Source organism: Barbus barbus (assembly GCF_936440315.1).
Source record: "Barbus barbus genome assembly, chromosome: 2".
NCBI lineage: Eukaryota > Metazoa > Chordata > Actinopteri > Cypriniformes > Cyprinidae > Barbus > Barbus barbus.
Window position 1 is genome coordinate 3,178,464 of NC_136730.1, and position 25,900 is coordinate 3,204,363.

At 40.8% G+C, this 25,900-nt stretch overlaps 1 pseudogene across 1 annotated transcript; it reads right to left on the reverse strand.

Annotated features, from left to right (window-relative positions):
- Positions 1 to 25,900, reverse strand: LOC306876845 (ubiquitin carboxyl-terminal hydrolase CYLD-like; annotated as a pseudogene). The gene is made up of 14 exons (XR_013785782.1): positions 25,877 to 25,900; positions 24,001 to 24,285; positions 23,811 to 23,923; positions 22,963 to 23,433; positions 19,042 to 19,207; positions 17,188 to 17,329; positions 16,085 to 16,207; positions 6,924 to 7,015; positions 6,081 to 6,144; positions 2,918 to 3,110; positions 2,724 to 2,832; positions 2,318 to 2,436; positions 698 to 905; positions 1 to 250 (listed from the first exon to the last, which is right to left on the reverse strand). The product of XR_013785782.1 is annotated as a ubiquitin carboxyl-terminal hydrolase CYLD-like (transcript).

Here is a 25,900-nt window from a genome sequence, read left to right on the forward strand (position 1 = left end):
ACTGCAGCGTGATGTGAGTGTGTGTGTGTGTGTGTGTGTGTGTGTGTGATGTGTGTGTGTGTGTGTTATTTGTAGAGCGAGAGCTGAGGGCAGTGGTAGAGACACATGTAGGAGTCACACAGTAAACGGCGGACAGGATCTCTGAGCGACGAGGCGTCCAGACGAGAGATTTCCTCCACAGACAGACTGAGATAACGACCCACCTCCGGACACGAGCGCACCTGCGGCACGTTAAAGCCGTTCTCTTCTCCTGCACACACACACACAGTCATGAACGGAGATATCAAAATTCCCTTGATCTTTTGACATATAAGAGGTCATTGTACTATAAAAACATCCTGCAAATTTCAGAACTCAAAACTTTGTCGTTAGTCTAAAAACAGCTTATATTGAAGGCAGTCTGCCAGATGATCAACGCCTGCTTCTACATCGCCGCCTGTTTAGCCCCTCCCACCGATTCTACATCACCGCCTGTTTAGCCCCAATTTTTCAAAGAAAATGAGCATTAAAGCAACATAAAAAATAAATATAACAATAAATAAAAGAAATAATGTATTAAGATAAAATTACACAAATCACAATAAAGACAAAAAATTAAAAGATGCAAATAATAATTTATTTAATACATACTTTTGATATGATTAAAAAGAAATAATAATAAATGCATTTAAATATGAATACTATAATGAATCGTTACCCTCTCGGTCGGCCATGCTGTCGAAGAAGAGCCAGTCCGTGGCCCCGGGGCCATGTTTGACGAAGCTGACGTAGTGGCTCGTCTCGATGCAGGTGACGGCAAACAGATCCATCAGCTGCCGGGTCCCATGAACCGGCCCTTCCCAGCAGCCCCAGGGCCCTCGCACCTCCACCGGCCGATGCGTCTGACGCTTCTTATGAGCATGAACCTGACACAGAGAGAGAGTGAGTGTGTGTGTGTGTGTGTGTGTGTGTATACAGGTTTATATATCCTGGTGGGGACTTAAACCTGATTACAGACTCATGGGGACTCGTGTCACTGTGGGCACCTAAATCGAGGTCCCTATGTGTAAACAAGCTTATAAATCATACAGAATGAGTTTTTTTGAGAGAGCTGCACAAAGTTTCCTGTGAGGGGTAGGGTTAGGTGTAGGGCGATAGAATATACAGTTCAATATCACCCTGGAGCATAAAACCATAAAGTCATTTTTTTTTTTTATTGAGATTTATAATTTACATCATCTGAAAGGATAGGATAGGACAATATTTGGCTGAGATACAACTATTTGAAAATCTGGAATCTGAGGGTACAAAAAAAATCTAAATATTGAGAAATTCTCCTTTAAAGTTGTTCAAATGAATTCTTAGCAATGCATATTACTATTTAAAAATGAAGTTTTGATATATTTACGGTAAGAAATGTACAAAATATCTTCATGGAACATGATCTTTACTTAATATCCTAATGATTTTTGGCATAAAAGAAAAATTTATAATTTTGACCCATACGATGTATTGTTGGTTATTGCTGCAAATATACCTGTGTTACTGATGACTGCTTTTGTGCTCCAGGGTCACATATATAATTATGCAGATTTTTAGGGAAAAAAGTCACTCCTCGTTTGTGATGATCCAAGGGGCTGTGGTACTTTATTTTGTCCAGCAGGTGTCTCTAGGTAACACTTTTTGTGTCTCCAGGTTAATTGTGTCACAGGTGTGGAAAATTGGTTGATTAACCAGGCTGCTTTTAAGATGCTGGTTTTCACCCTGATGAGAGAGAAGAAAGGAAAGGGAACAATTGGGTTTGGTCTCTGCTGGTCTCGCGGCTTGGTGGACATGCTGACTTTTCCTCCTCTCCAGTCCAAGGCTTGATGTTGTGGTTTTTGTATATGTAGTTTTTTTCTGTTATTTTAAATGTAGTTGTGTCTGTTTTATAATTAAAATACTTATGTGCAAATTTGATCATGTGGTATGGCCTCTCCATTTATGTTGCTGCTCCTTGAGCCAAGGGGTTGTAACATCGTTTCATATTGATTAACTATATGAAATGATATAAATTTTCTGCCCCCATATCTTGAATTTTGTGATCACTCTAAACGTATTTTAATAGACTGAATCATACAGTGAAAGAAAGCACTGTAAATGTACACACACACTAGTCTAACCTACTAGACTTCATCACGTGATGTATGCATGCGCTCTGTAGGTGCGTCTTGTTTGGTTTTCGCAATATACCGGTACTCCATAATGTCAAATCGTACATTGTTAAAACAACAAATACAATATTATAGCATATTGCACACCCCTAGTGTGTGTGAGTGTGTATTAGTATGTGTGTTACCTGTGTGTTACAGGTGTTGCAGTACTGTTTTAACTGTCCAGGTGTGATGTCAACATCCTCGTAACACTGCAGACATTCCCACTTCGCCACCGACTGACAGATACTGCACTGACGCAGAGCTGCGCACACATACAAAGATTTTCAAAATCATACATACACATATATACATGTATACATTTTATGCTATTTACTATAAACTAATCATACAATAAAGAATACTAAGTACTTAAAATACTACAGAACTAAATTATAAGAAAATAAATAATGACAATAAATGAAAATAATGGAAAAAAAAAATCAACAAATGAAAATTAACAATAGGTAATTGAATAATAAAAATATTCATAAATTATAATTCATAAAATGTAAAACAAATAAATAATGAATTAATTAATAATATGATTACTCTCGTCCAGCAGGTCGGTGATGTCGAGGCTCAGAGAGGGCAGGATGGCATCAAACATCTTGAACTCTTTACCGAATCTGGGCATCAGGAGCGGCAAACAGGACGGAGCCTGGAGAAAACAACAGGAACGTCTGTATATCTCACACTGTATATGTGATGACTAGATATGTGTGTGTGTGTGTGTGTGGGGTCACCTCCGTGAGCTTGAGTCCCGAGTGCATGAAGGAGGACTCGAGCAGCGTCTGAACGCTGGACACACGCAGGAGCCCCAGAGACACCAGCGGAGAGAGAGCAGGAGAAACCGGAGACAGCGGAGGAGACGACAGAGAGACGGACGGAGGAAAGAGCTGATAGATGAAACACTCCTGTGCCTTCTGACTCACAGACCTGCACACACACACACACACGAGTCAGGGTTACTGTAAAAAAATACAAACATTATCATACAGATCAAAATCACCAAGAGCTATTTATAGCCAGGACTCCTAGGAACATGAGCACACTGAATGTGCCCCAAGCTAGTAGCTGAGAAGCACAGATATAACCAGCGTCGCCCAAGGGGGGGAAAGAATGGCAGTCAAACAGAAAGAATCCACGCCTGAAGGGCAGGGATGTCTAAATTGTAAAATCTGGCAAATGTGGACGGCGATGTGCGGCCGCCAACCAGTCAATCTCACCAATAGAAAACCCGCTGGACCAAGCACAGGAGGAAGCGATTCCCCTTGTGGAGTGGGCCCTCACATCTATAGGGCATTGCAAGCCTTCTGAGGCATAAGCCAAGGCTATTGCGTCCACTATCCAGTGGGAGAGTCGCTGCTTTATGACTGGCAGTGATAAAGCCAGATTGCCCTACAACCGGGCGCCCCTTCTGGAGGTCAGTCCTAACCGCACACCCGTTTGAAACAGGCGAGAGGTTGTCTAGCGTGCCACAGCTCTGACCCTGTTGGTTTACCCTGACACAAAACCGTCCCAGAAGCCAGGCGCAGGATGGAACACAGGCCTTGAGCCAAAACGGAAACGGCCGCATGGGGAGCAGGCCTAGAGGTATTACAGAGGCGCCGGCCGCCATGAGGCAGAGTAACCACTGAAAAACCTTCAGGGGACATATCATTCCCAGTTTGAGAGATGCCACTAATTGCTAAATAGTCAGGGTTTGTTCTGGCACGATACAGACAGACAGCTTGCGGTCTCGGTAATAGATGACTCTTCTATGGTTTGATCATCAACCATATTCTCTTAAGTGGCTGAGTAGCAGCTCTCTGTGAGCGGCCAATTCCCGTTCTGACCTGGCTAGGGCCAGCCAATCATCACGGTAGTTTAATATGCGGATTCCTATCCGTCTCAGATGGGAAAGAGCCATGACTATGCACTTCGTAAAAGTGCACAGGGCCAGAGACAGTCCAAACGGAAGGACTGCATACTGATAGGCTACTCCCTTGAACGCAAATCTCAAAAACGGTTTGTGATGGGGGGCTATGTGGATGTGAAAGTATGTATCTTTCAGGTCCACTGTCAAAAACCAGTCCTCGGGGCAAATGTGCACGAGGATCTGTTTGATAGTGAACCTCTTGAACGTCTGGTGCATAGCAAGCGGTTTAGATGTCCGAGATCCAGAATGGGTCTGAGCCCGCCATCTCTCTTTGGAACGGCTGTAGAACGAAGTAGCGGCTGAAAAAGCCTTACTCTCAAATAGTGTCTGTACTCCTTGTCGGAGAACGAGGGCTTCATTGTCCAAGACAGAAGTTTGAATAACATCTCTAAAGCGAGGTGGCCTGCAAGCAAACTTAAACGAGTAGCCTCACTGAATTGTGTTTAGAACCCAACTCGACACACCTGGTATGGCTGCCCAAGCCGATGCGAGGGGGACTATTTTTGCGGAAAAAAGCTTGCCACAAGAAGGCAGGAAAATTATTGCTTGTGAGAAAGTGTGAAGTGGAAATTTGCTCTTTTGAGTATGTGGGTCCGCTATGTGGGTCCCTGTGGGGAACCCCTCCTCTTCCTCTCTGCTGGATCAGGACGGCTTAGGAGGCTCAGGGTCCAGCACTACTCGAGGGCGGGGATCTTGACGCTTCAAAAAATGGGAAACGCTTCGCCATCCGGGAGTGCTACTGAAGCCCAGGATCGAAATTCCACTGAAGCTGAGGCTTTGCCGACTGGGTGGCGGGGGTCAGAGATGGCGTTCCAGCACCACCAAACTAGCCATAGTCTTGTCGATAGTTTGGACTGAAACACCTGAATACCGCCATCGTATGCAGCGCCGATCTGGCCTGACCGGCTGCTGCATATGCCCTGTTGGCTAGCGCCAAGGTGGTCCCTGCAGGGCTTGAGGGATGCGCTGCATGGGCCTTCAAACCCAGGGCAGATGGCGGGCACAGATGAGCAGCGACTACCTCTTCCAGAGGGGCGAGCTTGCTGTATCCTCAGTCGTCAGCGCTATCAACGGTGGTGAGGGCTGCTGCAGTGGAGGAATTAACCCGTGCTGGGTAGGGAGCGCGCCATGTCTTGGTGAGTTCTTCATGAACTGCTTGCAAGAACGGGGCAGGGCGAAGTATTGGCGAGAGAACTGTTGATGGCTTCCCAGCAGGTACCACTCATCCAATAGGCCGTGGGCGGGCTCTTCCGGAGCCGACCACTCGAGACCCATATCCTCTACAGCCTTAGACAGGACACGGATGAGTTTGCCATCCGGCTTCGGCCTCGTGGGTTGAGCAGGGTTCTGTGTCTGACGCTGCCAAGGACATAGAGTCATCGGCGGTGATGTCTTCAACGGTAATGTCTTCGGATTAAATCTTTTGACATGTGCACACTGCATGAATATACAGAGTTTCCCGCTGTTGTCACGTATTGTTTTAAAAAGCACTTGATATTTAACTACTTCGGGTCCTAATTAGCGACCGGCACATTAACAGATTGCGAGAGTCTTCAACAAGGACTGTTGGGACATTGTCCTGCTCCACTTCACAGACGCTGAGTGAAAGCAGCATTTTAGAATGACTGAAACTCATTAATGACACTTTTTTTCACTGAAGAGCAGCTTGTTCTGCACATCATGCATTATAACGCTATTTTTATGTCATTGCACATGCGCAGTTCTTTCCAGTTTCGGGTTTCAATCCAATCAAGTGTTTACATGTCCTCTCGCTCGGATTACAAAAGGAATAAACCACCATTTACAATCCGATAAAATCTGGCCAATTCAATCCGACTGACGTGTTTACATGTGACTTTTTTATTCCGATTATGCTTCTAGTCCTATTTCGATCAGATTATTAGGGTCCATGTAAACGCAGCTAGTGATGAGGATGTCATGTAGTGTTTGTTTACTGCTCACTAATGCTTCAGAACACACACACACACCTGATCTTCAGCAGTGGCTCGACCCGGAGAAGCAGGAAAAGCTGGTTGAGGAATTCCTCTGGATCTGAACACACACACACACACACACACACACACAGAGAGAGGGACACACACATATAGAGAGAGAGACACACACACACACACACACACAGAGAGAGGGACACACACACACACACACATATAGAGAGAGAGACACACACACACACACACACACACACAGAGAGGGACACACACACACACACATATATAGAGAGAGAGACAGACACACACACACACACACACACACACATAGAGAGGGACAAACACACACACACAAACACAAGCTATTAAACGGTCGCTGATTTTTTCAAAACTGGAATAAATACCAATTGAACAAATAAAATAGAACTGAAAAAAATCTCACTCACACACGCATGCATGCTCACAGACACACACTCGCACGCGCACACACACACACACACACACACACACACACACACATAGAGGGACAAACACACACACACAAACACAAGCTATTAAACGGTCACTGATTTTTTCAAAACTGGAATAAAATACCAACTGAACAAATAAAATAGAACTGAAAAAAATCTCACTCACACACGCATGCATGCTCACAGACACACACTCGCACGCACACACACACACACACACATATAGAGAGAGACACACACACACATATAGAGAGAGACACACACACACACACAGAGGGACACACACACACACACACAGACACAGACACTCACACACACATATAGAGAGAGACACACACACACACATACATAGATAGGGACACACACACACACACAGAGGGACACTCACACACACACACACACGAACACACACCTTTCTCCTCGGTGGTAAATCCCGAATCTGCTGTTTCTGCTTTCAGTAGTTTACGTAAGGCCATGGTTTTACTGGCACACACGTATCCGTACCTGCAGGACACACACACACACACACACACACACAGAGAGAGAAATGAACATCTCTCACTGCTACAGTGACTGGAGATGTTATTGTAAGGTTATTACATATAATATTAATATTAATATAGTTTAATTTAGCTCAAAGGGAATCATTTATGATTTTATAGGGATTTGAACAGAATCAGTGTTACGGCGATTCACTGAACGAGCCGTATGACAAACTCTGCACTGGATATTAAAATCCAAACTATAGTGAAAACACTATTAAATAGCACAGTAACGAAATCGACAGATTAAGGCATTAACTTGTGAGCAGAAAACACAAGATACTTCTCTTTTAAAATATAAATCAGATTTTATTTATATAAACCTAAGACATAAACTAATCTAACACATGAACACAAGCATTCACACATTCACACGTTGCAGAAAGAGAGCGAGTGAGGAAAGGATGAGTTTAAGAGAATGGAAACATGAAATCCCAAGTTTACAGCAATATGTGCTATATTGCATAGACCTGAACAACCATCAATCACTTATTTAACCCTCGTTTTGAGTTTCTCAATGAGGCTAAAATTTATATTAAATACACCAATTAGAACCTGTTAGAATCTGGAGGTGTGTTTGCTGGTTTTGCCTGTGTAACGGGGTTGTGTCCTCGTTGCAGACAGGGGGTTCCCCGAAGTGTCTGATTCGCTGGAAGTTCAGTAGTCTTTGAAGTGATGTCTCTTGGGCGTTGGCTTGCTGGACGTTTGAAGAAGTGCAGTCGAAGCTGGGCTTTATGTCAAGCTTACATTAACACACGAAACTCCACGGAAAGAAAAGAAGCTGAAGTAAAATAATAAAATAAAATGATGTAATGAGACTAAGTTGTTTTCCTTCTCATTATGGCACATGAGGCCTGAGCATGCTCAAAGAGCAGCACGCACGCGGTGAGAGGGACGAGAGTTGGAGAGAGTAAAAAACAAGAGAGAGAATGGAGGATGTCCTGAGGTTTTAAACTCAGCTTCTGAACCGTCCTATCTGGACGCCTTGACCAACCAGATACGGTCCTTGCTTAGCTAGGGTGTGTTCTTCACATCATAAATCAGCTTGTTATCAGTCACATGGTCCGAATTTTACAGGCTTTGGCAGAGTATAGCTTTTTGAACATGATTTCATAATAAGATTATGATGCATTTGACAAAGAATTGACAGGAAGAAACATTTCAAGCGTGAATTCTCAAACTCATAGATACTAAACATGCAATAGGTCTCTTTAAGGCTCGAGCCATTCAATACTTATTAAAAGCAAGACATATTGAGTTATTAAAACAAGGATATTCAAATGGGTTACATACACAATATGCAGTTATGCATAGAAATTATTAGTTTCATTAAAATTGAAAATGAAAGTCTTTATGTGGTTCTATGGAGAACGAGGCATGTTCTTTCGAGAAGGAATGTTGGTTTGGTCTGTATTCTATGTGGGGGAGAAGTCAGTCTAAGGAAGCTTGTGAATACAATCGTGGAACCCGTGATGGCCATCTCTTTGACCATCAGTCTTGATTATTTGCAACAAATTTGACAGTCTCCTTCTTGAATTGGAATTATCAATAAGTGTTAGTTTGTCTCAAGGTTGTAAGTTGTTTGGTGAAAGAGAGCTTGTTAGTTGGGCTTGCTTCAGCTAGTTGGAACTAGGACTCCGGACAGATTTATGATATCCTGTTTCTTGGAGCCTCTCTTTCTGGAATCTCAGCTTCTCATGTTTCAGTGTCCTAATGCATCTTAAAATTGTCTGATTCAGTCTCTGATATCCTACATCTCCCCCTTTCGATCGGCGAGGTGTTTAGTTGAAGACGTCGTCGAGCGCTGGAAACACAAAGGCAGAAGAAGCAGACAAGAACACAGCAAACAACAAGACAACACCTCCATAACAGTTACTGTATTGGTGCAGGTCCTCAGGTTATTTGAGGTACAGACGGTTATATTCAATTAGTCAATATGGTTTAGTAAATTGAACAACTCAATTTGGAAATTGTTGTTCTAATTCGGTTGAATACTTTGATTCTTTGATCAAGTTTTGTGATTAAATTTGTTTGTTCCTTCTAAGTTGTCTTAACTTAAGAATGTTCACCTTTAGTTTCTGGTGGCATCATTTGTGGTAAAATGAATTGACCTATCGTGCATGGAGCTCTCTGGCTTCCATTCAGTTTAGAGTGGCTTGCGGATATTAGGTGTGACGAGTCAATCCTAATATCAGACCTTTGACCCTTGCAGGGTGTCTAGGTGTTTCACCTACTAAAGAAAGAGGGGAAGGAAAAGTATAGGTGAAAGAAGAACAAAACAAAGCTGCTGTGGGTTTTCCTAGCGTGGTTTGCAACTTCTGTTGAGCTAGGATGTCATGTGCAGCTAGGAAGTAATGTACCTTAACTTAGTGTCAGGTGCTCTACCTATTGTGAGGATAGCTGCATGTTTCTTCATGGTGGTGTATGTAACTTCATGTTATGCTCCAATTTGTATATTCTACCTGTGAGAAGAATATGTTTGTGGAATGTGTTATCAGTAGATGTGGTTACCTCTGGGTATAGGTAATGTAATGTGTGTTAGTGGTGTAGTGTAGGTGTGGTCAGATCTGTTTCAGTCTGTGTTGTCTCCCCCCTTTTCTGGTATGTCAGTGAAGACTGGCTCTCTGCATCCTTGGCGTGGATGAGGGCGTGTCCATGATCTAATGGGAGTCAGTCCAGCAAGGCAGGAAGTTCTTTAGCAGACAGTCGGAGGTAGTTTGGCATGGCTGTGTGAAGCTGGGATGCAAACTTCGTCTCCTATGTTGCATTCCTCTTGTGCTGCCTTCTGGATGTGGCAGACCTTCTGACCTTCTGTGCTTTGGTGGTTGCTGTTGCACAGACATGAATGTGGTTCTTGAAGTTTAAGTTCATTTAGCAGTTTGCTAGTGAGTGATGGGTGACTGAGGTGATGTTCTCTGGTACCTCAGTTTTCATCAGTGGTTGGCCGTGAGAGACTTGTTCATTCTGGGTGGTTGTTGAACAGGTGCTTGTCATCTCTGATATGGTGTTGTACCATGTGATCACCGGCCTTCCGTTCTGTCGCTGGTCACAGCGAGCATGACTCAATTTTGCAGTCATCCGTGTTCAGCTTATCTTGAAGGAACTCGTTCAGTTGTTTCATGACTTGTTCCATGTCTTCTGATGGTAAGCTGTCTTGTTCTTGTGCATACTCAGCACTGTGCATGTCTGAGTGGTGCTGAGGTGGGTTTCGTTGTCGCTTACCCACACGAGTCGCTCTTGGATGAGTCAGGCGATTACCTTTGAATGTCTGGTTAGGTTTCCAGTTGTTGTGGTTTCTTGAGAAGCGTGGCTGGTAGCTGTCGTGGACATGGGGGTCACGTTCTCTGTACTCTTGATGGAGGACTCTGGTGTTGTGATGCAACTGGGTGTCGTCCAGTGCAAAGCTTGAGTCTTTGTTGCCAGAGTTCAAGAGTGTGGAGGTTGTGTTACCTTTCTTTGAGGCCATCTTCTGCTTGTTGTAGGCCTTCTGTGTTAGGTCACGCAACTGTTGGGTGGTCATGGAGCGTGGACAGGCCATGACGCCTAGATGGTGGCTGACTCCAGGGTGCAGATTTCTTAGGAAGAGGCTTTTGAAGTTCACATCCTCTTCAAGGTCAGGTTCGTTGTGTGCACCGAAGTAGGCTTGTCGGAGTCGGTTGTAGTAAGCTTGTGGAGCCTCTTGTCGACCTTGTTTGGTTTCTAAGGCAGTTAACAGTCCATGTTCAGATTCAGAGTCTGTAAATTCTTTAATCAGGACTTCACGAAGTAGCTGGTAGTCTGACTTCGTTCGACTGGGCTGTCGATCTAGAAAGTTTCGTACCTCGGAACTGGACGTGGCTCTAAGGAGGTATAACCTGTCTCTGTCAGTCACATGAGGTCTCATTTCCAGATAGAAGTCGATATCTTGAAGATGGGCCTGAATGGTGTGGCCCTCTGTGGAGTTCGGGTTGAACTTGCTGATGTTTTTAGACAGCTTGTCGAGGTCTTTGATGGTCATCCCATGTGCAGCTCCGAGGTCTGCTTGGATGGGAGGTTTTCTTTCGTTGACAGGAAAGAGTTCTGTGGCGAAGGCAGGTGAGGTTTTGGGTTGTGGCTCTTCGCTTCTTTCGCTGTATACCAGTTCTTGGATGTGGGACTCTGCTCTGCTCAGCAGAGGTGAGGCTGAGAGCTGTTTCTCTCGCCTTGGCTCTTGTTTCTGCTCATTAGCATGTTTAAGTTCTTTTCTGACCATGTAGAGCTGATCGTTGGTATCGTCTATTTGTTGGGTCAGATTGTCTATTTTAGAGCTGTACCTTTCAAGGTGGTCTTTCAAGGCACTGACTTCAGCATTCTTGTCGCTGATGTCATTCTTGGCTTTCTCTAGGAGCTGTTCAGCATACTGGAGTCTGTTTACCAGGTCTTTCTGGGCAGCCTTTGCATGTTGTTGGTCGAGCTGAGCTGCTGTCAGGGCTGCTTGGAGCTCCTTAACTTGTTCCGTTGATTCCTGCTCCCTCTCGTTGGGTGCTTTGTGTTGATCTTGAACTTTCACTTCCAGCTTGTCAATGCGGCGTTGAACACGTGTCAGCTCCTCTTGAAGGTGGGTGACGTGCTTGTCACTCAGTTTCAGCTGGGTTGTGAAGGCATAGCTTAGAGAGCTGGAGATTTTGACTAGCTCCTCGTGGTTGTTGTTCTGGCTTGAATCTTGTGTCAGGAATCTTCTCAGGCTTAGGATTATTATTAGAAATAATACCAGTTCAAGGGTCTTGGGGGTGAGGCTGTCTGTCGTGCCTCTCAGCCAAGTGTTCCCATCTTCCCCTTGTGCAAAGGGGTTTGCAGTCTGCGGCATGTTGGCACGCAAGGGAGAAGAGAGACTGACACAGATCTGTGTGGAGTAAAAGCCTATGTGTAGGTGATGCAACTAAGTGTTGTGTTAGTGATTTTGAACCACTAGTGTAGCGTGGTGATGACTGTGTTGGTCGCAGAGTGTCTAGGTGGTAGACTAAAGATGTGAAGACTTCGTCACTCTAATGAGGAAGAGGGGAAAGAGAGAAACAGGTGAAAAGCAAATTCAACTAAAATAAACAATTCCTTTTTTTTTTAAATGAGAAATTATTTATTAAAATGTTTTTTTTTTCTTTCAATTAAATGTTATCAAGAGGCAAACAATATTATTAAATCTCTGTTCTCGACAGATGAATATAATAATAATTCTGATATCTCTTTTTAGTCTGACAGGATTGACAACGTACACCTTACAGTTGGACCGCTCACCAGGGAGGCTGCGAAGGCAACGGTTGCTCAAAACGTCTCTATTAAAATTGATCTCAGCGTTGCATGAGATGTTAAAATTTTGATTGCGTTTTTAATGTAGGGAGGTTAGGAAGAACGATTACAATCAAATTCGTAAAGATGATTAGTCTTTTTGACAAGCTTGTGTATCTCATTCACTTAGAATTGATTGATGGTTCTTACAGGTCCCCACAAATGTGAAAAGTGAAGATGAAAGAAAGCAGGAGAGAACAGGAGAGAAGAGAAAGAGACAGTAAATCGAGTGGATCGGGTCCACTAGCAAGCAGTTATGCCGACTACGAGTTGTTGTCAGTTGCTCCACAACTAATCAACAAAAATAAAATTTTGGGTGCAAGAGATGTGTCTCTTTAATTTATTTGAACTCGTAGTGAGGGATAACACTGTCTCCTATTAAGGCTCAGGTGAGACAAAGTGAAATTGAAATTAAATAAAGGAGAAAATCAGTAAATAAAAATAGAAAATAGTGGCTAAGTCTATAACCAAAACAGGAAGAATGAGGGAATAAAACGCAATAAAGTAATGAGTGAGTATAAGTCTGAATAGAATCTATTAATATGGGTAATAAATCAATTAGATAGAATAAGTTTACTTAAACGTTCCAAGTTCAAGACTTATTTGTATCTAAAATGATTAGGCCCAGAAGAGAATAATAGAAGTATCGATCATATGAAATGATCTGAGGGAAATTTGAATGATTCCAAATAAATTCAATGTTTTAATTAAATTTTGAATTTGGCACAATTAATAATTGTGAACTAGTATTTCCCTTTCTAGTAAAATGCAAATGAGTGGTAAGAAGTGAGAAATTAGAGAAATAAAAAAGAGAAAGACCAACAAGTCTATTAGTTCAGAGGTGTTTAAAGGGTTAAACCACTTTAGCTTTCCAAACACACACACTGTATTAAACCACCGGAGGTTAATGCTAACTGCTAACCTTTGAGGCTAATCTTTAGCATAGACTTGTACCAGGTAAACAACCGTTTCGTTAGCTTAGCAACAGCATGAGTTTGTTTACATCAGCATCGATGTGCTGCGCGTGCGCAGTACAAAGTTGCTCCGGAAGTAGGTTAAGACTTCCGTGTCACGATCGATCGTAACTGTGGAAACCAAAACAAACGTTGCATTGCCAGTACAGTTAAGCATGTTACATGAAATGTCAGCGCATTTCAACACTGTACAAATAAACAACACCGCTTTTAGTTGTTCTGCGATGTGGCGCTTAAACTCTCAGTTCGTTCAGAGTTAAACTTATTAAAATAGCAGCTTGGTGCTGCAGGGATACAGTGCTGGTGTATTAGAAGCCGTGCCAGTTTCTCTGGACACATAAACACAACAGGTTTTCTTCGCTGTTGGTTCAAAGTTAAACTTTACTTGATAAAGCTTTTAAAAACTCCCATTAAAAATCTCCCGGACACACGCAGTGTTGAGCGAGATTAACTTCACTTAGTGAACAGTGTATCGTTACACAAACAGGTAAGCATTATTCTCTAATGTTTAACTGAGGGAGTCATAGATGATTTGACAATGGAACACGCACTGCTAATCAAACTATGAATAATAATGGCTCTGATAAATAGGATTGAGGAACACGCTCAAAACTATTCTTTATCCACTGATTTATTTCCCGTTTAGTCACTGCAGTTTAGCTTCGTTCTGCTAACAGACTGAGATTCAGGAGAATAGCTACTGACTGACCTGGAACCCGCAGGACATCACTTCAGCTATAAATAAAACCAGGCATTACAGAAACAGAGGAACACGCTCAATTTCAACCTTATTGTACGATCTCAGATGCAAACTTTAAGTTCACTTACTGCAGTTTGAGAAGCTCTTTTGCTGTCTTCATTCATTCAAGCGGGGCGCGCGCAGCTGACGTCACTCACGCGCACGCGCACACACACACACACAAGTCTCGTCTCTCATCCGCGGCAATAGAAAAAGATGAAATAACTTGGTTTATGCTCACAATTTAGATTAATCTGCCCGCATTCTCCACCAATAAATGTAAGGTTATTACATATAATATTAATATTAATATAGTTTAATTTAGCTCAAAGGGAATCATTTATGATTTTATAGGGATTTGAACAGAATCAGTGTTACGGCGATTCACTGAACGAGCCGTATGACAAACTCTGCACTGGATATTAAAATCCAAACTATAGTGAAAACACTATTAAATAGCACAGTAACGAAATCGACAGATTAAGGCATTAACTTGTGAGCAGAAAACACAAGATACTTCTCTTTTAAAATATAAATCAGATTTTATTTATATAAACCTAAGACATAAACTAATCTAACACATGAACACAAGCATTCACACATTCACACGTTGCAGAAAGAGAGCGAGTGAGGAAAGGATGAGTTTAAGAGAATGGAAACATGAAATCCCAAGTTTACAGCAATATGTGCTATATTGCATAGACCTGAACAACCATCAATCACTTATTTAACCCTCGTTTTGAGTTTCTCAATGAGGCTAAAATTTATATTAAATACACCAATTAGAACCTGTTAGAATCTGGAGGTGTGTTTGCTGGTTTTGCCTGTGTAACGGGGTTGTGTCCTCGTTGCAGACAGGGGGTTCCCCGAAGTGTCTGATTCGCTGGAAGTTCAGTAGTCTTTGAAGTGATGTCTCTTGGGCGTTGGCTTGCTGGACGTTTGAAGAAGTGCAGTCGAAGCTGGGCTTTATGTCAAGCTTACATTAACACACGAAACTCCACGGAAAGAAAAGAAGCTGAAGTAAAATAATAAAATAAAATGATGTAATGAGACTAAGTTGTTTTCCTTCTCATTATGGCACATGAGGCCTGAGCATGCTCAAAGAGCAGCACGCACGCGGTGAGAGGGACGAGAGTTGGAGAGAGTAAAAAACAAGAGAGAGAATGGAGGATGTCCTGAGGTTTTAAACTCAGCTTCTGAACCGTCCTATCTGGACGCCTTGACCAACCAGATACGGTCCTTGCTTAGCTAGGGTGTGTTCTTCACATCATAAATCAGCTTGTTATCAGTCACATGGTCCGAATTTTACAGGCTTTGGCAGAGTATAGCTTTTTGAACATGATTTCATAATAAGATTATGATGCATTTGACAAAGAATTGACAGGAAGAAACATTTCAAGCGTGAATTCTCAAACTCATAGATACTAAACATGCAATAGGTCTCTTTAAGGCTCGAGCCATTCAATACTTATTAAAAGCAAGACATATTGAGTTATTAAAACAAGGATATTCAAATGGGTTACATACACAATATGCAGTTATGCATAGAAATTATTAGTTTCATTAAAATTGAAAATGAAAGTCTTTATGTGGTTCTATGGAGAACGAGGCATGTTCTTTAGAGAAGGAATGTTGGTTTGGTCTGTATTCTATGTGGGGGAGAAGTCAGTCTAAGGAAGCTTGTGAATACAATCGTGGAACCCGTGATGGCCATCTCTTTGACCATCAGTCTTGATTATTTGCAACAAATTTGACAGTCTCCTTCTTGAATTGGAATTATCAATAAGTGTTAGTTTGTCTCAAGGTTGTAAGTTGTTTGGTGAAAGAGAGCTTGTTAGTTGGGCTTGCTTCAGCTAGTTGGAACTAGGACTCCGGACAGATTTATGATATCCTGTTTCTTGGAGCCTCTCTTTCTGGAATCTCAGCTTCTCATGTTTCAGTGTCCTAATGCATCTTAAAATTGTCTGATTCAGTCTCTGATATCCTACAGTTATATATGGTTATATGCGTGTTTTACCGCCTCAGAGGGTTGACAATCTCGCAGCGCAGCAGATCCTGAGCGCTTTGACTGATGGGATTGTTCTGAGCTCCAGTCGGCCAAAACAGCAGCCAATCGAACGAGCTCCAGCACGAGAACATACTGACACACACACACACACACGGATTAGCATTAGCGACACATAAACTAACAGCAGACAGAGCAAAAAGCCTCATCAGTAATAATCAGATCAGAGGTAGAGAGCAGGGAACCTGATGCTGAAACTTCTGTTTTCAAGTTTTTATGACAGCAGTCAGCAGTTATTATTCCAGTATTATTGATATACCATTACGGTTTTTATTAACTGTTTGTTTTGAATTGGTTTATTCTTATATTTTTTGCTTTCATTTTAGTTAGTTTTAGTAAATCTTAGTGTGTTTTTGTCATTTTTATTATTCTGTTTAAATATATGTCTATATAGTTTTTACTCTTCATTTTATCTATTAGTTTTAATTTGTGTATTTTATTTATTTTAGTACTTCAATTTGAGCTAAAACAACAGCCTTGGCAACTAGCTGAAATATTTTTTTTAATACTTGATTTTATTTCACTTAATTTTTATTTCAAATAACAAAACAGTTTTTTAATGGATTTAGTTTTAATTACTGATAATACTGACCCGGTGTTGTTTTAGTATACACTATTATACAGCTTGTTAATATTTTGAATTAGATTGTATTTTCATATTTTCTATTTTGACTTTAATTCTAGTTAAAATTGTAGTCATTTTTTTATGTGTCTAAATTCTATCAATTAAAAACATTGTTTTAGTTGTAGTTATTTTAGTATTTAATTTTAGTTTTAAACTAAATTAAAATGAGAAATGTTGCCTTAGCAAGTTTTTTTTATATTTTATTTATATCTTTATTTCACTTGATGTTTATTTTATTTAAAGTTTTAATTTTAGTGAACTATAATAACCCTGTGTGCAGATGCGTATGTGATTCTGATAAACGACGCTTCTGGACAAAATTCCCTCCATCAGGTTGTTTTTGATGTTCAGCACTGAATTACTCGCCTGTTTTCATGAACATTATTATAATCTCCTGCTGTGAGCGTGTGGCAGACGGAGGCTTCTGCACCTGAAGAGAGACGCGTCCAGGTAGCAGGAGTTGAGGTGACCCTGGATACCCTTCTTGAAGCCCTCATACGTCAGACGGGCGTCTGGACCGGACAGAGGAGGTGTGTGCTCCTCCACACGCTTACTGCTCCAGTTAGCAAACGCTGAAACGCACACACACACTCGCTCAGCACACACAACACTGCACTGGTGCTAAATCAGATGCGTATCTAAGACAATATTCCTGCAACATGTTTACTGTAATAATACACATTATTACATATTTTGCAATTCTATGTATCATGCATTAATATACAGTAGTATTTAGGATTTATTTTAATTAATTAAACTGCTAAATCAAGACCTTATAGAATTTAGGACATTATTCCAGCATTTATTTATTTTGTTAATTTTTTTGACACAGTCTCCTCCGGTCCAGAGACACGATACACGGAGCGGATCACATGCGCCAGACCACAAAATGTATTGGACCCATTTGAATTCTACACAGAATGCTATATTTTATAGAATATGGATGAGATTGTGGCGGTCAAATGTGCTATTTTAAAAAAGGGGGCGTGGCTTGATATGCCCCGCCCTGTAAACTGACGTCGACACACAGTGTTTCTTTTTTTTTTTTTTTTTTTTTTTTTTTTTTTTTTTCTTGGCCTGTCAGTAACACAGATAACACATGACAGTACGTATGTGTAGTTATGCTATCATCATTCACAGCCTTTTTTTTTTTTTTTTTTTCTTATATTATTTTTTTTTTATTAATTAATTAATTAAATTTTATATACCCTTTTATTTAACCATACTATGACCGACAAGACCAGGGGACAGAGAAAACAAGAGAGAGAAAAAAAAAAAAAAAAAAAAAAAAAATAATAATAATAATAATAATAATAAAAAAATAATAATTATAATTATAATGATAATAATAAAAATAATAATAATAAAAAAAAAAAAAAAAAGGAATTAGAGAAAAAAAAAAAAAAAAAAAAAAAAAAAAAAAATTGTGGATAAAGTCAACAGAGAAGGGGGAGAGAGAGAGAGGAAAAAAAAGAGAATGGGGGATAGAGAGAGAGAGGAAAAAACAAAACAAAAAAAAAAAACAGACAATTTGCTTCGATACCTGCTGACAAAAAGAGAAAACAACAGAAGACACAACATCAGAGAAACTGCAGCAACAACCAACATCTGTATGAATCACAATAAATTCTAAATGTTAAATGTTATTGAGCAACACGCATAACTAATATTACAAAATAAGTTTTGAAGCAACAGCAGATCAGAACAATGTGTGTCTGTGAGCACCCGTTTTTACACCAATGTGAATGCTTGAGTGTACACCTGTGTGTGTGAGCGCGCTTGTGTTCATAAGGTTCCTCCATGTAAATGTTTAATAGTGTGTGTGTGGGGAACAACAGCCCCATCCCGCAAGGCATGAAGCAGGCATGGAAGAGACCCAGGCCCCAAACATCCGGAGGCCCCCCAGGGCACGGGACCCCCAGGGGAACCACCGCAGGGACAACTGCGGCCCCCACCCAGAAAAGGGCAGAGGAGAGCCCGAAGGTGGGACATCCGACAGCCACAGTGTAGACACCCCAGGGTGCCGTGGCGGCAAGCCCGCAGGCTCCGCCGGCAGCCGACCACACCAGGGCAGACCGAGCCCTGGGCCCGGAGATCCAAGGGCCCCCCACCCCCCAACCGGGGCCCAGCAAGGCCAGTAGGGCCAGGCCCCGCCAAGCGACCGCCGAGAGTGGGCCAGCGCTCACCCAGTGTTTCGACCTCGTGTTTCGAGGCGCTTCACTTTAAAGCTGTTTTGAATGGGCGAGCAGTGTTGGGAGCAGCATGTCAGCACGGCTCTGCTCACCGATGGAGTTGCAGCGATCGACCTGATTGATGGGCAGCTCCGGCTCAGGAAACCTGGAGTCACGTCTGCAGTTCCTCAGCTTGACGAACAGGCCTTTGTTAGCAGGACAGTGGAAGTAACGCTCACCCAGATAACTGCCATCCGTAGCAGCGGACAACTCCTGATCCTGAGAACCAGCAGCTCAGTTAACACACATCTGACATACAAAGACACCGAATTATTTAAGAAATTTAATTATTTAAATTACATTTAATTATTTTTATGAATATAGAAATATATTTTATACACACAGATACATGTATGATTTGTTTATAATTAATGAGTATATGTAATAATATTTAATATAAAATTGATCATTTATTATTTATTTTTATATATTTACATAATTTCTATAAATATATGAATGTGCTTTACAACATATCTATCTATCTATCTATCTATCTATCTATCTATCTATCTATCTATCTATCTATCTATCTATCTATCTATCTATCTATCTATCCACCATTCTATCCATCCATCCATCCATTTATCCATCCATCTATCCATCCATCCATCCTTCTATCCATCCATCCATATATCCACCATTCTATCTATCCATCCATCCATCCATCCATATAGCCACCATTCTATCTATCCATCCATCCATCCATCCATCCTTCTATCCATCCATCCATATATCCACCATTCTATCTATCCATCCATCCATCCATCCTTCTATCCATCCATCCATATATCCATCATTCTATCTATCCATCCTTCTATCCATCCATCCATATATCCATCATTCTATCTATCCATCCATCCATATATCCACCATTCTATCTATCCATCCATCATTCTATCTATCCATCCATCATTCTATCTATCCATCCATCCATGCATCCATCCATCCATCCATCCATATATCCATCATTCTATCCATCCATCCATATATTCACCATTCTATCCATCCATCCATATATCCACCATTCTATCTATCCATTCATCCATCCATCCATCATTCTATCCATCCATCCATCCATCCATCCATCATTCTATCTATCCATCCATCCATGCATCCATCCATCCATCCATATATCCATCCATCCATCCATCCATATATCCATCATTCTATCCATCCATCCATATATTCACCATTCTATCCATCCATCCATATATTCACCATTCTATCCATCCATCCATATATCCACCATTCTATCTATCCATTCATCCATCCATCCATCCATCCATCATTCTATCCATCCATCCATCATTCTATCCATCCATCCATCCATCATTCTATCTATCCATTCATCCATCCATCCATATATCCACCATTCTATCCATCCATATATCCACCATTCTATCCATCCATCCATATATCCACCATTCTATCTATCCATCCATCCATTCATCAATCCATCCTTCTATCCATCCATCCATATATCCACCATTCTATCTATCCATCCATCCATCCTTCTATCCATCCATCCATATATCCATCATTCTATCTATCCATCCATCCATATATCCACCATTCTATCTATCGATCCATCATTCTATCTATCCATCCATCCATCTATCCATCCATCCATATATCCATCCATCCATCCATATATCCATCATTCTATCCATCCATCCATCCATCATTCTATCCATCCATCCATCCATCCATCCATCCATCCATCATTCTATCCATCCATCCATGTATATATTCATCATTCTATCCATCCATCCATCCATCCATCCCTTCTATACATCCATCCATCCATCCATCCATCATTCTATCCATCCATCCATGTATATATTCATCATTATATCCATCCATCCATCCATCCATCCATCCATCCATCCATCCATCCATCCATCCCTTCTATCCATCCATCCATCCATCATCATTCTATCCATCCATCCATCCATCCATCCTTCTATCCATCCATCCATATATCCATCATTCTATCTATCCATCCATCCATCCATCCTTCTATCCATCCATCCATCCATATATCCATCATTCTATCCATCCATCCATATATTCACCATTATATCCATCCATCCATATATCCAACATTCTATCTATCCATTCATCCATCCATCCATCCATCATTCTATCTATCCATTCATCCATCCATCCATCATTCTATCAATCCATCCATCCATCCATCAATCATTCTATCTATCTATCCATCCATCCATCATTCTATCTATCCATTCATCCATCCATCCATATATCCACCATTCTATCCATCCATCCATATATCCACCATTCTATCCATCATCCATATATCCACTATTCTATCCATCATCCATATATCCACCATTCTATCTATCCATCCATCCATCCATCCTTCTATCCATCCATCCATATATCCACCATTCTATCTATCTATCCATCCATCCACCATTCTATCTATCTATCCATCCATCCATCCATCCATCCATCCATCCTTCTATCTATCCATCCATCCATATATCCACCATTCTATCTATCCATCCATCATTCTATCTATCCATCCATCCATCCATATATCCATCATTCTATCCATCCATCCATCCATCCATCCATCATTCTATCCATCCATCCATCCATCATTCTATCCATCCATCCATCATTCTATCCATCCATCCATCCATCCATCATTCTATCCATCCATCCATCATTCTATCCATCCATCCATCCATCGTTCTATCCATCCATCCTTCTATCCATCCATCCATCCATCCAATCATTCTATCTATCCATCCATCCATCATTCTATTTATCTATCTATCCATCCATCCATCCATCCATCATTCTATCTATCCATATATCCATCCATCCATCCATAATTCTATCTATCCATATATCCATCCATCCATCCATCCATCATTCTATCTATCCATATATCCATCCATCATTCTATCTATCCATATATCCATCCATCCATCATTCTATCTATCCATCCATCCATGATGGGAAAGCAGAAATGTGGAGTAAAAAGGGAACTGCAATGATCCCAAGCATACAGCCTCATCTGTAAAGCATGGTGGAGGTGGTGTCATGGCATGGGCATGCATGGCTGTCTCTGGAACAGGCCCTCTCAACTTTACTGATGACTTAATGTATGATGACAGTAGCAGAATGAATTTGGAAGGGTACAAAACCATCTTGCCTACCAATATTCAAGAAAATGCCACCAGATTCATTGGGAAGTGCTTCATATTGCATCAGGACAATGACCCAAAACACCCTGCCAGTTCAGTCAAGGAATTTATAAGAGCAAAGAAATGGAAAGTGTTAGATTGCCCAAGTCAATCTCCAGATTTAAATCTGATTGAACATGAATTTCACCAGCTGGAGAGGAGAGTAAAGGCAGAAACTCCCCAAAACAAGCAACAATTGGGATTGGCTGCATTAAAGGCTGGGAAAAGTATTTCAAAGGATGAGAGCAAGAGTCTGGTGATGTCTATGGGTCAGAGACTCACTGCTGTGATTGTGTGCAAGGGATCTGCAACTAAATAATAGCTTTTAATCTTTTATATCTGCCTTATGTTCAACTGTCCCAATACTTATGCTCACATCAATGAGTGGGATGAACTCTAAAAGTGCTGTTCTTTTTATTTGGTAAAACATCTATGTGTTGAAACGGCTAATAATAAAATGTGACATTCTGTAGTTTTGTCTCATATTCATCTTTTAATCATATTTGTATATGTCTTGACTCCACAGCCAACAGAGCAATTTTGTCTTTACTGTACCAATACATTAAAGACAAGGAGGGCACTGTGTATATATAACTTGTTTTTAATGAATATGAATATATTTAATTAGCAAAAATAAATTCTTCTTTTAAAACAGTTTAAAACAGTTGTTTCTTGTATTTAACTGTATTATTATTAATAACTATTGTTTTTATGGTATTATTATTATACTGATGTATTTGAGTGTTGTCAGTGTACCAGCTCGATTCCAGCCACTGGTTCCAGGATGTTGCTGATTTGTCCAATCCAGCGAATGACTCCGAAAAGGGGCGGGTCATTCACCTCCACCATAGACCCCACCTCCAGCCAGTCCTCTGCTCAGCGGCCGGTGGAGACGGCAGGTCGTGGAAGCCATTGGAGGGGCGTGTCTGGTCGGTGGGCGGAGTCAGGGGCGGGGCCTGTGTGCCGGTGGGCGGCAGCAGAGCAGGTTTGGCTGTGGTGAGTGGAGGAGGTCTCAGAGCTGCTTTAGGGCCGGAGGAGGATGGAGGCTGCAGGGCTCTTCTGGCCGTCTCCAGCATCGAGGGCTGGATCAGCGGACGCTTGGCCGGTGTCGAGGATGGCTCTCTGCTGACCGAGGATGGCTGCGGGGCCGCTTTACTGGGGACCAGCAGCAGAGGCACTTTAGGGAGCGGTTTGGGACTCGTTACAGCCAGAGGAGACCGCTCAGATCTACATTCTGTACAAAAAAACAAATGATAAATAAATAATATACTATTTACATTTTTTTAATAATTTTTATTTCATTATTACATTAAAACAATATATAATTTTAACCAAATTATTTAATATTACATTCACTGTAAATAATATTTATTGTTTTATTGTACCATTAAGTATTATTTAATGTAATAATTATTTATTGTAGTATTTAATTTAATTAAAAGAGATATTAAAACAGATATTTTAAATAATAATAATAATATTTCACAATATTTTTGATGAAATAAATGCAGCCTTGGTGAACAGAAGAGACTTTTTTCAGAAACATAAATTTCATAATTATTCCAAACTTCATATGGTTTTATGTGTTTTATAAGGTGCATTACTCGTTATCTGCGGTCACTTTAGAGAGGGGCAGTAAAGCTCCTAACTCAGGTGAAGGGATGGAGCACAGTTTGGTGTTTTTATAATATCCATCCCATGATCCCACTGGATGATCCTAAACACACACACATTAAACCTACAGTTACCTTTCTGAGTAAACTTCACACTGACCTAGGGACGTGGCTCACTCACCAGCAGGAGTCCCACGAAGAGCGCGGCCGGGGTCCGACCAGGCAGGGGCCCGCAGAACTGGATGCTCCCGCACTGGATGCTATGGTCCTGTGTGAAGCAGACTCTCTGACCCACAGCGAGCGGCTGCGGGCTGGACTCTGCGGCGCGGGACAGGACACTGACGCTGGACGACCGAGGGATCGTGACCTCGCTGACCGGCAGGAACAGACCGCAGCCCTCCGGACACGAGAACAGCTGGTGCCCTTTATAGCTGCCATTGCATTTGCCCCGGCCTGCTGCCCATCCCTGATAGAGACCGACCACCACAGAAGAAGAGACCGGTCACACACTCTAACATACACCAGCATCATTCCACAAATCTTAATATTATATTTCTGACCCTGGAGCACAAAACCAGTCATAAGGGTCAAATTTGTGAAGTTGAGAGCAGAATAAATAATCTTTCCATTGATGTATGGTTTGTTATGAGAGGACAATATTTGGCTGAGATACAACTATTTGAAAATCTGGAATCTGAGGGTGCAAAAAAATCTAAATATTGAGAAAATCTCCTTTAAAGTTGTTCAAATGAAGTTCTTAGCAATGCATATTACTGATCAAAAATGAAGGGTATGATATATTTATGGTAGGAAATGTACAAAATATCTTCATGGAACATGATCTTAATATCCTAATGATTTTTGGCATAAAAGATAAATGTATAATTTTGACCCATACAATGTATTGTTGGCTATTGCTACAAATATACCTGTGTTACTGATGACTGCTTTTGTGCTGCAGAGACACATATTCGTTAAATAATTTAATGAAAAAACATATAATTACAGAAGGGAATAATGCAATTTAATTTGTCTTTAATAATTACAGGTAGAGATATGTAAAATATATTTAAGAATTTTTTTATAACATTATTCATTATACATACAATTAGATTAAATTGATTAAATAGACATAATTCAAATATGTAATCATTTTATAACTGATAACATGTATTTTGTTATAATTCTCCATAAAATCTAACATAATATTTATTCGATAAATAACTGACTGAAAAACGTAATTAAAGCATGTAATATTTTAATTTAAATTAAAAATAATTGTTACAGCAAAACATATGTAGAATATATTAATAATATTTGTATAACATAGTATTCATAATATATACACACTATATTGCCAAAAGTATTGGCACCCCTTCTAATGAACAGGTTTGACTACTTTAGTCATTTCTATGAGTACAGATCTTAATGTTTAAGCATATAATGATATTCTAGGGAATTGTGTGCTTCTAATTTTATAGCAACAGTTTGGACAGGACCTTTTCTATTCTAACATGACAGTGTCTCTGTGTATAAGACACGGTTCAGAAAGACATGATTGATTGAGTCAGTGTGGAAGAACTTGACTGGTCTGAAGAAAGACAAGTCCTGATCCCAGCTGAACACTTCTGGTGTGACTTTATATGCAGACCTTGAGCCAGAAACTCATCACCAAACACCAATGACTTGTACATGAGGGTTCAGTCATTTTAGACACTTTCAAAACTGTTACAACAGAGATGGAAATACAATTTTTAAATACATGAATTATGTTTCCATCTTTGTTGCCACAGTTTTGTTAGTGCGTTCTTCTGTTCTAAAGAAGAGGGTGTCACAACACTTTTGCCCATATAGTGACTATACAAGTCATTGGTGTCAGGGGTCCCAAATGATTATGCAGAGGACACAATTAAGAGAGGTTTATCAGGTGCAAAAGTGGTAGATGCCAAACGTTTGCATTATCTGAGATAATGTGTCTCAAACCCGTAAGATCTTCAGAACACAAATTAAAGGGGTAATTCACTTCCGGAATAAAAATGTCCTGATCATTTACCCACCTCCTTGTCATCCAAGATGTTCAT